Consider the following 9,601-nt stretch of genomic DNA (forward strand, 5'->3'; position numbering starts at 1 on the left):
AGATTTCTATATAAAACGTATTTCTAAAATGTTCCTATTCTGATTTCTAAACATTGAGGGAAAATTTTTTTGTCTTTCAAAAAAGGAATCTTTTTAATGCTTAAAATTACAAGGATTATATAGTCCCAAAAAGCTACATTGTACCCAGAGCTGTTTATACTGAAGCTGAGAGGTTTGGGCCACTTTAGAGATTTGAAACTTTATTCAGAAACACTCAAACCTTGTCACTGAAGACAGCCCTGTAATTTAAGTGCAAATGGCCTATTTTGTTGAAATTGCCAGTGAACAGTTCTAATGATCTGAGAAGCAGCCCTCATTCTGGAGGTTCATGTAGCATAAAAGCCCAGGCTACCATTCCTAAGAGAATTCTTTCCTTCGAAAGATAATGAGTTGGGTGAAGTGTGCCAGACATGGCAGACAGGACATATCATTAAACATGTAGGGGCTCCTCCAAAATATGTCTGTTCCTTCCTCTCTTTTACACACACACACACACACGCACACACACGCACGCACACAAATATACATGCATGCCCGCACGTGTACCCACACACTCAGATGTTTCTATTCGGTGCCTGCCTTCTGTATAGAACCTCAAGAATGAGAAGAGAAAGAAATTATTTTCTGTTGCTTTTTGGTCTCTTCTTTTCTCAGATCTGGTCTGCCATTTTTAGCCTTTCTATCATTTGGCCACATCTTACGGCACCAGTGGACTTTTACCTTCCAGAATGAGTGTATGTTAGGACATTCCTAGATGAGTAGTCTGATTCTGGTCTTGCCTTGTGCACGACCAAGGCATGAAAGGTCTCGCCTTTCAGTAACTTGGCTCCCACTTTTAGACTGTTGATTATTTTCTCAGAAGAATCCGTGTTGCTGGATTTCAAGTCAGCTCTAGCCACTATCAGTAATTGACATTAACAAGAGTGTCTAAACTCTACGACGGTTCATTCTGCACAGTGTTTTGAGTGGATTCACTCCAGATTCCACCATTATCTTAACTGCAATTATTGCTACAGTGAGAGTCATTAGACCATCTAAGGGTCTTTTACAGGATTCTTGCCTTGAGCCTAGATTCAGAAACTATGCCTCCTTTTCAAATGTGAAGGAACCCCTTGCTAAACTTTCTGTATTCGTGAGTTAGCGTGCCACCTGGCTACCATCTTGAATGAGCAGATGTTTCAACATCTGGAGAATTTCAACAGACTGTATCTCCATGTGCCTTTGGGATAACGTTTCTCAACTATTCCTGGCTCTTTCTTACTGCTGGCTCCTTTTTCCTCCCTCCTGGATTTTTTTTTTTTTTTAAGCATTAATCACTACCTAACATTATGCGATGTGTTCATTTGTTTATTACCTATCTCCCTGAATAGAATGTAAGTTTCCTTGCCCTTTTTGTACCCTTCTGAGAACCAGTACTTAGAACAGAGTCGGCACATAGGAGCTGACTAAATATTTGCTGAAAGGATGAATGAATGATTTGTGTAACTTTGGACACGTTACTTCTCCTTTTTGAGATTTCCATTTTGTTGTCTGGAAAATGAGAGTGTTAAACTAGATTCAATTATTCCTAAGGCTCATTCACATCTTGTGGCTGGGATCAAGAGCGTAGATAAGTTAAGACCAATCTGGAGAGCAATGGGGAGGGGCAGACAACACAGAGATCTGTGTGCTCCCCTGATTACGGGGTCAGGGAAGGGCTTTCTTAGGAAAGCTGAGTAAGCCATGTGCATGTCCGGGAAGGAGAAACTCAGCAGAGGAAACTGCAGACGCAAAGACAGGAGTGTGTTTGGCTTGTTCAAGAAGTGGCAAGGGGGAGGGTGTAGCGGAAGTACAGAAAACAAGAGAGAGGGTTGGAAAGTAGGTCAGGAAGTAGCCAGTGGCTAGATCACATTTGTGCGGGGTAAGCGCGGCGGGGTGTGTGCTTGGTGTGAGAGGGAATGTGTGTGTGGTATGGTGCGTTTGGTGCATGTATAGAAATGTCTTGTGTTTGTGTGATGTTTGTGTATATGTTGTGTATGTATGTGTGTGGTGTGGTGTGTGTATCGTGCATGCAGGTGTGTTTGGTATGAGAGGGGGGTATACATGGGGGTCCTGCGTGTGCATGGTGGTACATATGTGTATTGAAGTTACTACTCTTGTTACAACAAAAGCTGGTCAAAATTCATCCTACCAGGGGGTTTGAAAACCATAGCTTGAAAAGGAAAGAAACATTCCTTTTCTGCTTCTGAACAAACTCACAGGATTAAAAGACTGCCTTGCCTAAGTTACTGCATACTAACAAGGAATTTTACTTATTGAACAATACAGATTTTCAATAGTGCATTGATGTTTTCTGAAAAAGAACACTGTTTTGTTTCTGCTACATCATCCTAATCATTTAAATTTAATGCCTGACAACATTGTCAACACATAACGCAGCAAACACAGATTCCAAAACAACATAATACATTTTAAATAAGTAGAGAGTTTTAAGACCTATTTGTTTGCAATTCTGGTTAACACGTGGGTTTGAAAGCCCAAGGATTCTTGACCTATATTACCTAGTCTCTTATGCCCCTGGCATGTTGGGCTGCGAAGAAATGTGTAGCGAAGTGTCAGGGACAACAAAATATGTTGTCACTTTCAACTGTTTTATGCATTAATATCTGTACCCAAAACCTCTCTCTTCATTTAGTCAGTGAAATGCAGTGATATCCGGTCTCCATCTTGACCCACATAGAAAAAACAAGCAAGACTGAAATACTGAAGGTATGTTTCACAATCGAGATTTTGAGTTATGTCAGAAGACAGTGGAAAATGCTTCACATATTTGACAGATGATATAACAGATTTTTCTGCTCATGATGGTGGCAGTTGTATGCAAAAAGGAAAGTTTGTCCAAAATACCTGGATAAACAGGAAAAGGGAGCAAAGACAGCGAGTTCCCCTTCTCCGGTAGTGTTGTTGGCTGGTGTGTCCCTAAGATATGAGCCAAGATATGTTTACTTGCTAAATATCCTTACCCAAAACAAAACAAAACAGAAAGTTCTTAGGTAAGAGTGGTATATTTCATAAAGTGTCCTTGATTTAGGGACGGTTTCTAAGACATTCTCGGTACTTTCAGATGACAGGCTGCACACGTCTAAGGGGTTTCATATTTAAGAGACTGAATTTGCTGGACATACTTGAAAGGATGGAATTACACTATAAAATGGTGGCTCACTCGAGCTCTGCAATCAGAAGACTGTGTTTTGAGTTCCTGTTTGCTCTTTACCAGTTATAGAGCCCTGGGAAGGTTGTTTAATTTCCTCCTCACAAAGTTTCCTACACATATAACATGAAGCAGATGCTAGAGTGGGGATTAAATGAGCCACTGTATGAAAATGCCTGGCACAAATTCAGCCCTCAGCATTAGCTATTAAGATTCCACTTTTGTGTCAAGTATTAAAAGTATATAGAACACCTAACGATGAAAAGTCCCTACAATTTTCAAAGTGTTGTCACATGCATTATCTGATGTGCTTCACACAACAGCCCATTGTAGTGGAGCAGATATTGTCCCATTTGGCAAAAGAGGGCAGATCAGAGAAGATCTGTGCCTGCCCCAGGGCCCCCCGCCACCATGTCATGGAACCAGGATGTGAATCCAAGTCTGCTGTGTCCCAGTGCTCTTTCCAGTGAACCAATTAACCCAGTATAATATTGAGTTGATCTGTGACTCTGGAAAGAATATGAGAGATTCCAAAAGAAATGTTACGTTTTGGTGTAGCAGGAGTTTTGAGGATTCTGCGAGACCACTCTCAGGTTCAGTGATTCACTAGAGGGACGCACAGAACTCAGAAAAGCTGTTATACGCATGGCAATGGTTTATTGCAGTGAAAGGGTACAGATTAAAGTTAGTAAAGCCAAAGGCAGAGTCCAAGGGAAATCAGCCACAAGCTTCCAGTTGTCCTTACCCAGGGTCGTTGGAAAGGCAGCCCTTAATTCTCCCAGCAATGATGTGTGATGACGCACAAAGTACTATCGCCGACCAAGGGGCCCACCCGAGCCTTGGTGTCCAAGGTTTTTATTGGGGTTCAGTCACATAGGCGTGGAGCACCTGAACGACTGACCCGAATTACTCAGTGTTCAGGCCTCCGCAGGTCACACTGGTACCTCGTGGTCCAAGGTCACAGGTCAACAAAGCAGGCGTTCTCCATAAATCACCTTGTTAACACAAATTATCTGGTGTGGCTCAAGGTCTCAGTTATACAAAGGCACTCTTGTCAGGAAGGATATTCTGAGGGCTCAGAGGTCATCTCCCTGGAGGTTAAGGCCAGTCCATTCTTTAACATGTGCCAGGTTTGAGCACCCCCAACTCTGCTGAGCTAATCCTTCACTGCACAGCCGAGGCATAGTATCTGGGCTCTTGACAATATCAGAGCACAGCAAGAGGCAACTCAGAGGCAACTCGGCCCAAATGGGAACCTGAGAATCAACTTCTAAATTTGGTCCATGCGTCAGTCCCCCGAGCCAATGGGTATTTCTGCTATTGCAGTGGGTGACCGGAGCCTGGAAGGTCTGCCTTAGAACCTAGCCGTGATGGGATCTCTTGTCTCTACTCTGGGCCCTTTAGCATTCTGGGAGTGTCGCACTGTCCCCACTCTGGGAGACCTCCCACGGAGTGAAAGGGAGAGAGGACTTAATATTACTCAGCAATCTACTCTGAAGTAAGGATTTTCTTGCTAGCATGTTCAAAATTTCATTATTAGAGTAAGAAGAAGAAAGAGGTAGGACTCAGGCAACAGAAAACTCAACTCAGCGTGGCTGAAACAGCCATGGATTTATCGTCTCCCATAACAAGAAGCCCCAAGGGAGCACAGCCCCGGGGTTGTTCGATTCAGCTCCTTGACAACAACACCAAAAACCCAAGTTCTTTCTTCAGCTTTTCCATCCTGAGCGTCTTGGTTAGATTTCCTCATGGTTTAAAAATGGCTATAGTGAGAACAAACTAGTGGTTACCAGTGGGGAGGGGAGACGGGCAATATAGGGGTGGGGCACTGGGAGGTACAAACTATTGCGTGTAAGATAGGCTCAAGGATGTATTGCACAACATGGGGAATATAGCCAATATTTTGCAATAACTGTAAATGGAAAGCAACCTTTAAAAATTGTATAAAAAATTTAAAGAAAAAATGGCTATAGCGGATTCAGGCATCACATCTTCACAATCCATTACACAGACACAAAAATGGGGCTTTTCCTTGTGTCTCTTTTAAAGAGTTATGAAACTTTCCCCAGAAGCCTCCCTTATGAGCTTCCCTTTATGTCCTGCTGGCCAAAACTGCCTCTTCCAAAGCCAATCTCTAGCAAACAATGAAAATTTTTTTCCCACTGGGTTCGTATAATCAAACACAGGACTGGGAATGGGACCAGCATTCCCTAAAGCCTCTGGATTCTTGGAAAAGTATAGACACTAGAACAAATTCAGCGTCTGTCAGAAAATACTGAGTAGGGAATTGCTATTGGGTAGGCAACCGAAGCTGTCTGCTGCAGCAAGTTCCCAGGTAGAAAAGCACAGCAGAGGCAATTCTCTGCAGCTTCTGAAATCTCTAGTCCTCATGGGGGACCCCAGAGGTCATTTGTGTTGCCTCAGTTTCCTGGAGTTAATTGATTCCTAGGAGAAAAAAAAAGAAAGTCTTGAAGAGCCATGTTTGATGCTCATATAAGGTTTATTTTCCCACTTTTTGTTCAGGAAAGCCCTCTCCTTTAGGAAGGAAACATGCCCTCTGTTTCACATATTTCTTCATCATTAATTCAGACATGCCTACCCCATTGGCCAGATTCTCGTGCTGCTGACTAGAGTTCCTTAAATCTCAGACATATCTCTGTTACCAGACAGACCACAGCGGTGTTCAACATTTGTCCCCCTCAAGAGTCTTTCCTTCATCCAGTGAGATTTACAAAAGCAGGACTTTCTGTCCCCCTTTTGTCTTCCCCTTCCCCATTTCATTTTTCCATTGTCGACATACCTTCAGGTTTGGTAACATGCCATCAGAAATGGGATTGCTGAGAATCTGTCCCCATGGAACTCAGTGGAAGATTCCATGAATCTAACAATCCCTTTGGCTATTCCTGGTCTTTTCAATTTACAGAAATAAATCTGTGCTCTCAAATGGTGGAAACAACTTTCCAGCTATTCTTTCTCAGTTTAGACATTACTCAATTGCTTTCATAATTTGGTATTTTGTATCTAGCTTCCAAACACCCTAAACCTAGAATTGACAATACATTTCACTTTTCTTAAGTGCTTCCCCTCCAGAGCGATCCCCCCCCAAAGTCATTATGTTTCAACACAGGAAGTAACGTTGACATCCTCACCTGCTATTAGAGCTCAATTCCTTTTTCTTCACACTTCTCTCTCCCTTTGTCAGGTTCCCTGAAAACTGGCATAATAGTAGCCTCACACTTTCTCTACCTGTTATTATTTCCTTATTCTGCCTTTCCCTGATGAATGATTGGGGATAACTGTCTTTTTATAGGCTGGCTTGAACAATAGTAGATGGCCTATCTGTAGGAGCAAATATGCTTCCTGATCATTTTCTCAGACAGATGCTTTAAAAGTTGATACTGGGTGGGCTTCCCTGGTGGCGCAGTGGTTGAGAGTCCACCTGCCAATGCAGGGGACGCAGGTTCGTGCCCCGGTCTGGGAGGATCCCACATGCCGCGGAGCGGCTGGGCCCGTGAGCCATGGCCGCTGAGCCTGCGCGTCCGGAGCCTGTGCTCCGCAACAGGAGAGGCCACAACAGTGAGGCCCGCATACTGCAAAAAAAAAAAAAGTTGATACGGGAGCCTGTCAGCCTGAAAGATTCCTCAGGAGGGTGAGGAGGGAGGAAGGCATCACAGTAGTTCTATGACAAGGACTTACACTTTAACATATGAGCTTCTTGTTTTAATAGCTTTTGTGCTTTTTTCAGATTTTAAAATAGTATATGTTTATTGCAGAGAATTTAGGAGGAAAATCCCATATTTCCTTTGTATAAGGACAGGCAGCTATTAGAAGAGATGTGGAGGAGTATATTGAAGGCAAACATTCTAATGAATAAGATTGAATCACATACTGCACTGGCACAGTTACTGGAACATGCATGTGAGGCAGAAATACAGATTGTCCGTCCTTATGCTGGCAATGTGTCATCAGCTGACACTCATCATTGACATCAAAAGCATCGAAGATATTTTCTTAAAGAAATATGAAGCAGGTTATTTCAACAAACATTCAACACAAATATACATATAAGTTCCTACTAAGTTCCAGGTACTGTCCTAGGTCAAGAAGTATGGCAGTGCACAGAACAAAACCCTCGTGGAGCTCACATTCTTGTAACTAAGACAGACAGAGAAATCAGTAAATAAGGTGCCTCAGGAAGCCTGAAGGAAGCGAGGGCTCAGCCATATTGATGTCTGCTGGAGAGCACGTGCAAAGGCACTGAGGTGGGAGTGTGTGTGGGGTGTTGACGGAACAACAAGAAGGCCAGTGTGACTGGACGGCAGTGAGCAAAGGGTTCGGAGGTAAGGAGATGAGGTCAGAGAGGCATAAGGAGGCCAGGTCATGCACAGCTTACATTAGGGAATATCTTCTAATTTGACTTAGAGTGAGAGGAGAAGTCCTGGAGGGTTTTGTGCAGATATGATCTCACTTACTTTTTAAAAGGAATGTAAGGGGTAAGAAATGTCCAATTACAGATGAACTATAGAACCACAATGAAGGGAGTACAGAAGAAGGCATTAACCTAAGTGATTTTGGAAAAGAGTATTTTGACTATATATGGAAGATTAGTAGTAATCTGGGTTCTCCAGAGAAACAGAACCAATAGGAGAATATATAGATAGATATAAAGGTAGGAATATATACCATGAGTTCTGTCTATCTATCTATCTATCTATCCATCTATGATTTATTATAAGGATTTGCCTCACATGGTTATAGAGGCTGAGAGGTCCAGGACCTGTAGTCCACAAGTTGGAGACCTGGGAGAGCCGATGGTAGAGGTCCAGTCTGAGTGCAAAGGCCTAAGAACCAGGAGAGCTGATGCAGTAAGTTCTAGTCTGAGTCTCAGTCCAAAGGCAGGAGAAAACCAATGTCCCAGCTCGAAGATAGGCAAGGAGAAAGAATTCTTTCTCTCAGCTCTTTATTCTATTCAGGCCTTCAATAGATTGCATCTGGCTCCCACACTGGGGAGGGCAATCTGCTTTGCTCAGTCTACTGATTCAAATGTTAATCTCCTTCAGAAATAGCCTCACGGACACACTTAGACACACACGGACACACACAACATGTTTCTACAAGGGTAAGAATAACATTTAATCATATCTTGGTACCCCATGCATGGCCCAATCAAGTTGACACATGAAATTAACCATCATGCACCATAAAGCTAAAAGCAAAAAGAACTATACAGAAATATTTTATTTGAATTGATAAATTTGTTTTTCACAGAGGTATGGGTTAAGCAACTCTGAAATTACTTTATGTGCATTATAGGATTGTGCAAATAAATAACTAGATTGTGGATAACGAGAGTCAGGTATCTTAACTGAGGAGAAAGAAGATACAAATAAGGAAAGGGGGGAGACTATAATGAAACTTGTCATGTTGTACTAGAGTCAGAGATACCAATGAGAATCATGGTGATAGATAGATAGATAGATAGTTAGATAGATAGATAGATAGGTAGACAGACATATGTGTGTGTGTACACATACATATATATCCTAGTTCTGTTTGCTGAAACGGCCTGTAAGAGATGAAACCCAGTGATGATGAGCACACCTGACACCCACAAGATTTTGGTTTCTAATCATCATTCTCTAATAAAAGGAGCCAGGGCTCCTTGGAAAAATGGCCAATTCCAGGGCTGGAGAGGAGAAGTAAAGGATGAGCCTGGGCTATTTGTGGTCTCAAAAAATATGGCAGTGCTTAAAAAAATTAGGGGAGCATGTCAAAAGAATATAGGAGCCAATTTAAAGGAGCTACCAAAGGCCAAATATGGAACAAATTGAGTAAGAAAATAAAATAAATATCCATGAGTATGCACTAATATAAATAAATTATTCAATTGTTCTTTACAGTAGAATTCCAATTAATAAATGCTGAAAGAATAATGGAAATAGAAAATCACTCTTTAGTAAACACCAAAGTAAACAGTAGTAAGCGTTGCAGGCTAGCAATGTTGACAGATGCCGAAATTAGTGGGCAACACCATGATGAGAAATAGGATATCTGCATAGTCTCAAAGTATCTCCCTGCAAGATATTTATTAGTTACATGGGAAAAATCATAACTTTGTGGTGGAGAAATCTTAACCAAAGGATCAAAGTCAACATCACCACTTATGAGGCATACTGACATCATATACGTCCTCATATGCTGCACTAAGAAGACGTACTACCACTTCTGTAGTCTTCTTGATAAAAATGAGTAATCTCTGTATAATCTTGAAAAAACATTAAACCAACTCAAACTGAAGGACTCTTCAATATATTTATATCTATATATATCAATATAACTATATCTATATATATATCAATATATCAATCTATCAATATATCAAGGTCATGGTAATTTTGTTTTTAACTGAAG

At 41.7% G+C, this 9,601-nt stretch overlaps 1 long non-coding RNA gene across 1 annotated transcript in view; it reads left to right on the forward strand.

Annotated features, from left to right (window-relative positions):
• Positions 1–2,695, forward strand: part of LOC132433624 (uncharacterized) — a 60,922-nt gene extending 58,227 nt beyond the window's left edge. The window contains exon 3 of the long non-coding RNA XR_009521187.1: positions 2,675–2,695. This is a non-coding gene — a long non-coding RNA (uncharacterized lncRNA). The remainder of the gene's footprint in view (positions 1–2,674) is intronic.
• The last annotated feature ends 6,906 nt before the right edge of the window (positions 2,696–9,601 follow it).

This window comes from Delphinus delphis, chromosome 11 (genome assembly GCF_949987515.2).
Source record: "Delphinus delphis chromosome 11, mDelDel1.2, whole genome shotgun sequence".
Taxonomy (NCBI): Eukaryota; Metazoa; Chordata; class Mammalia; order Artiodactyla; family Delphinidae; genus Delphinus; species Delphinus delphis.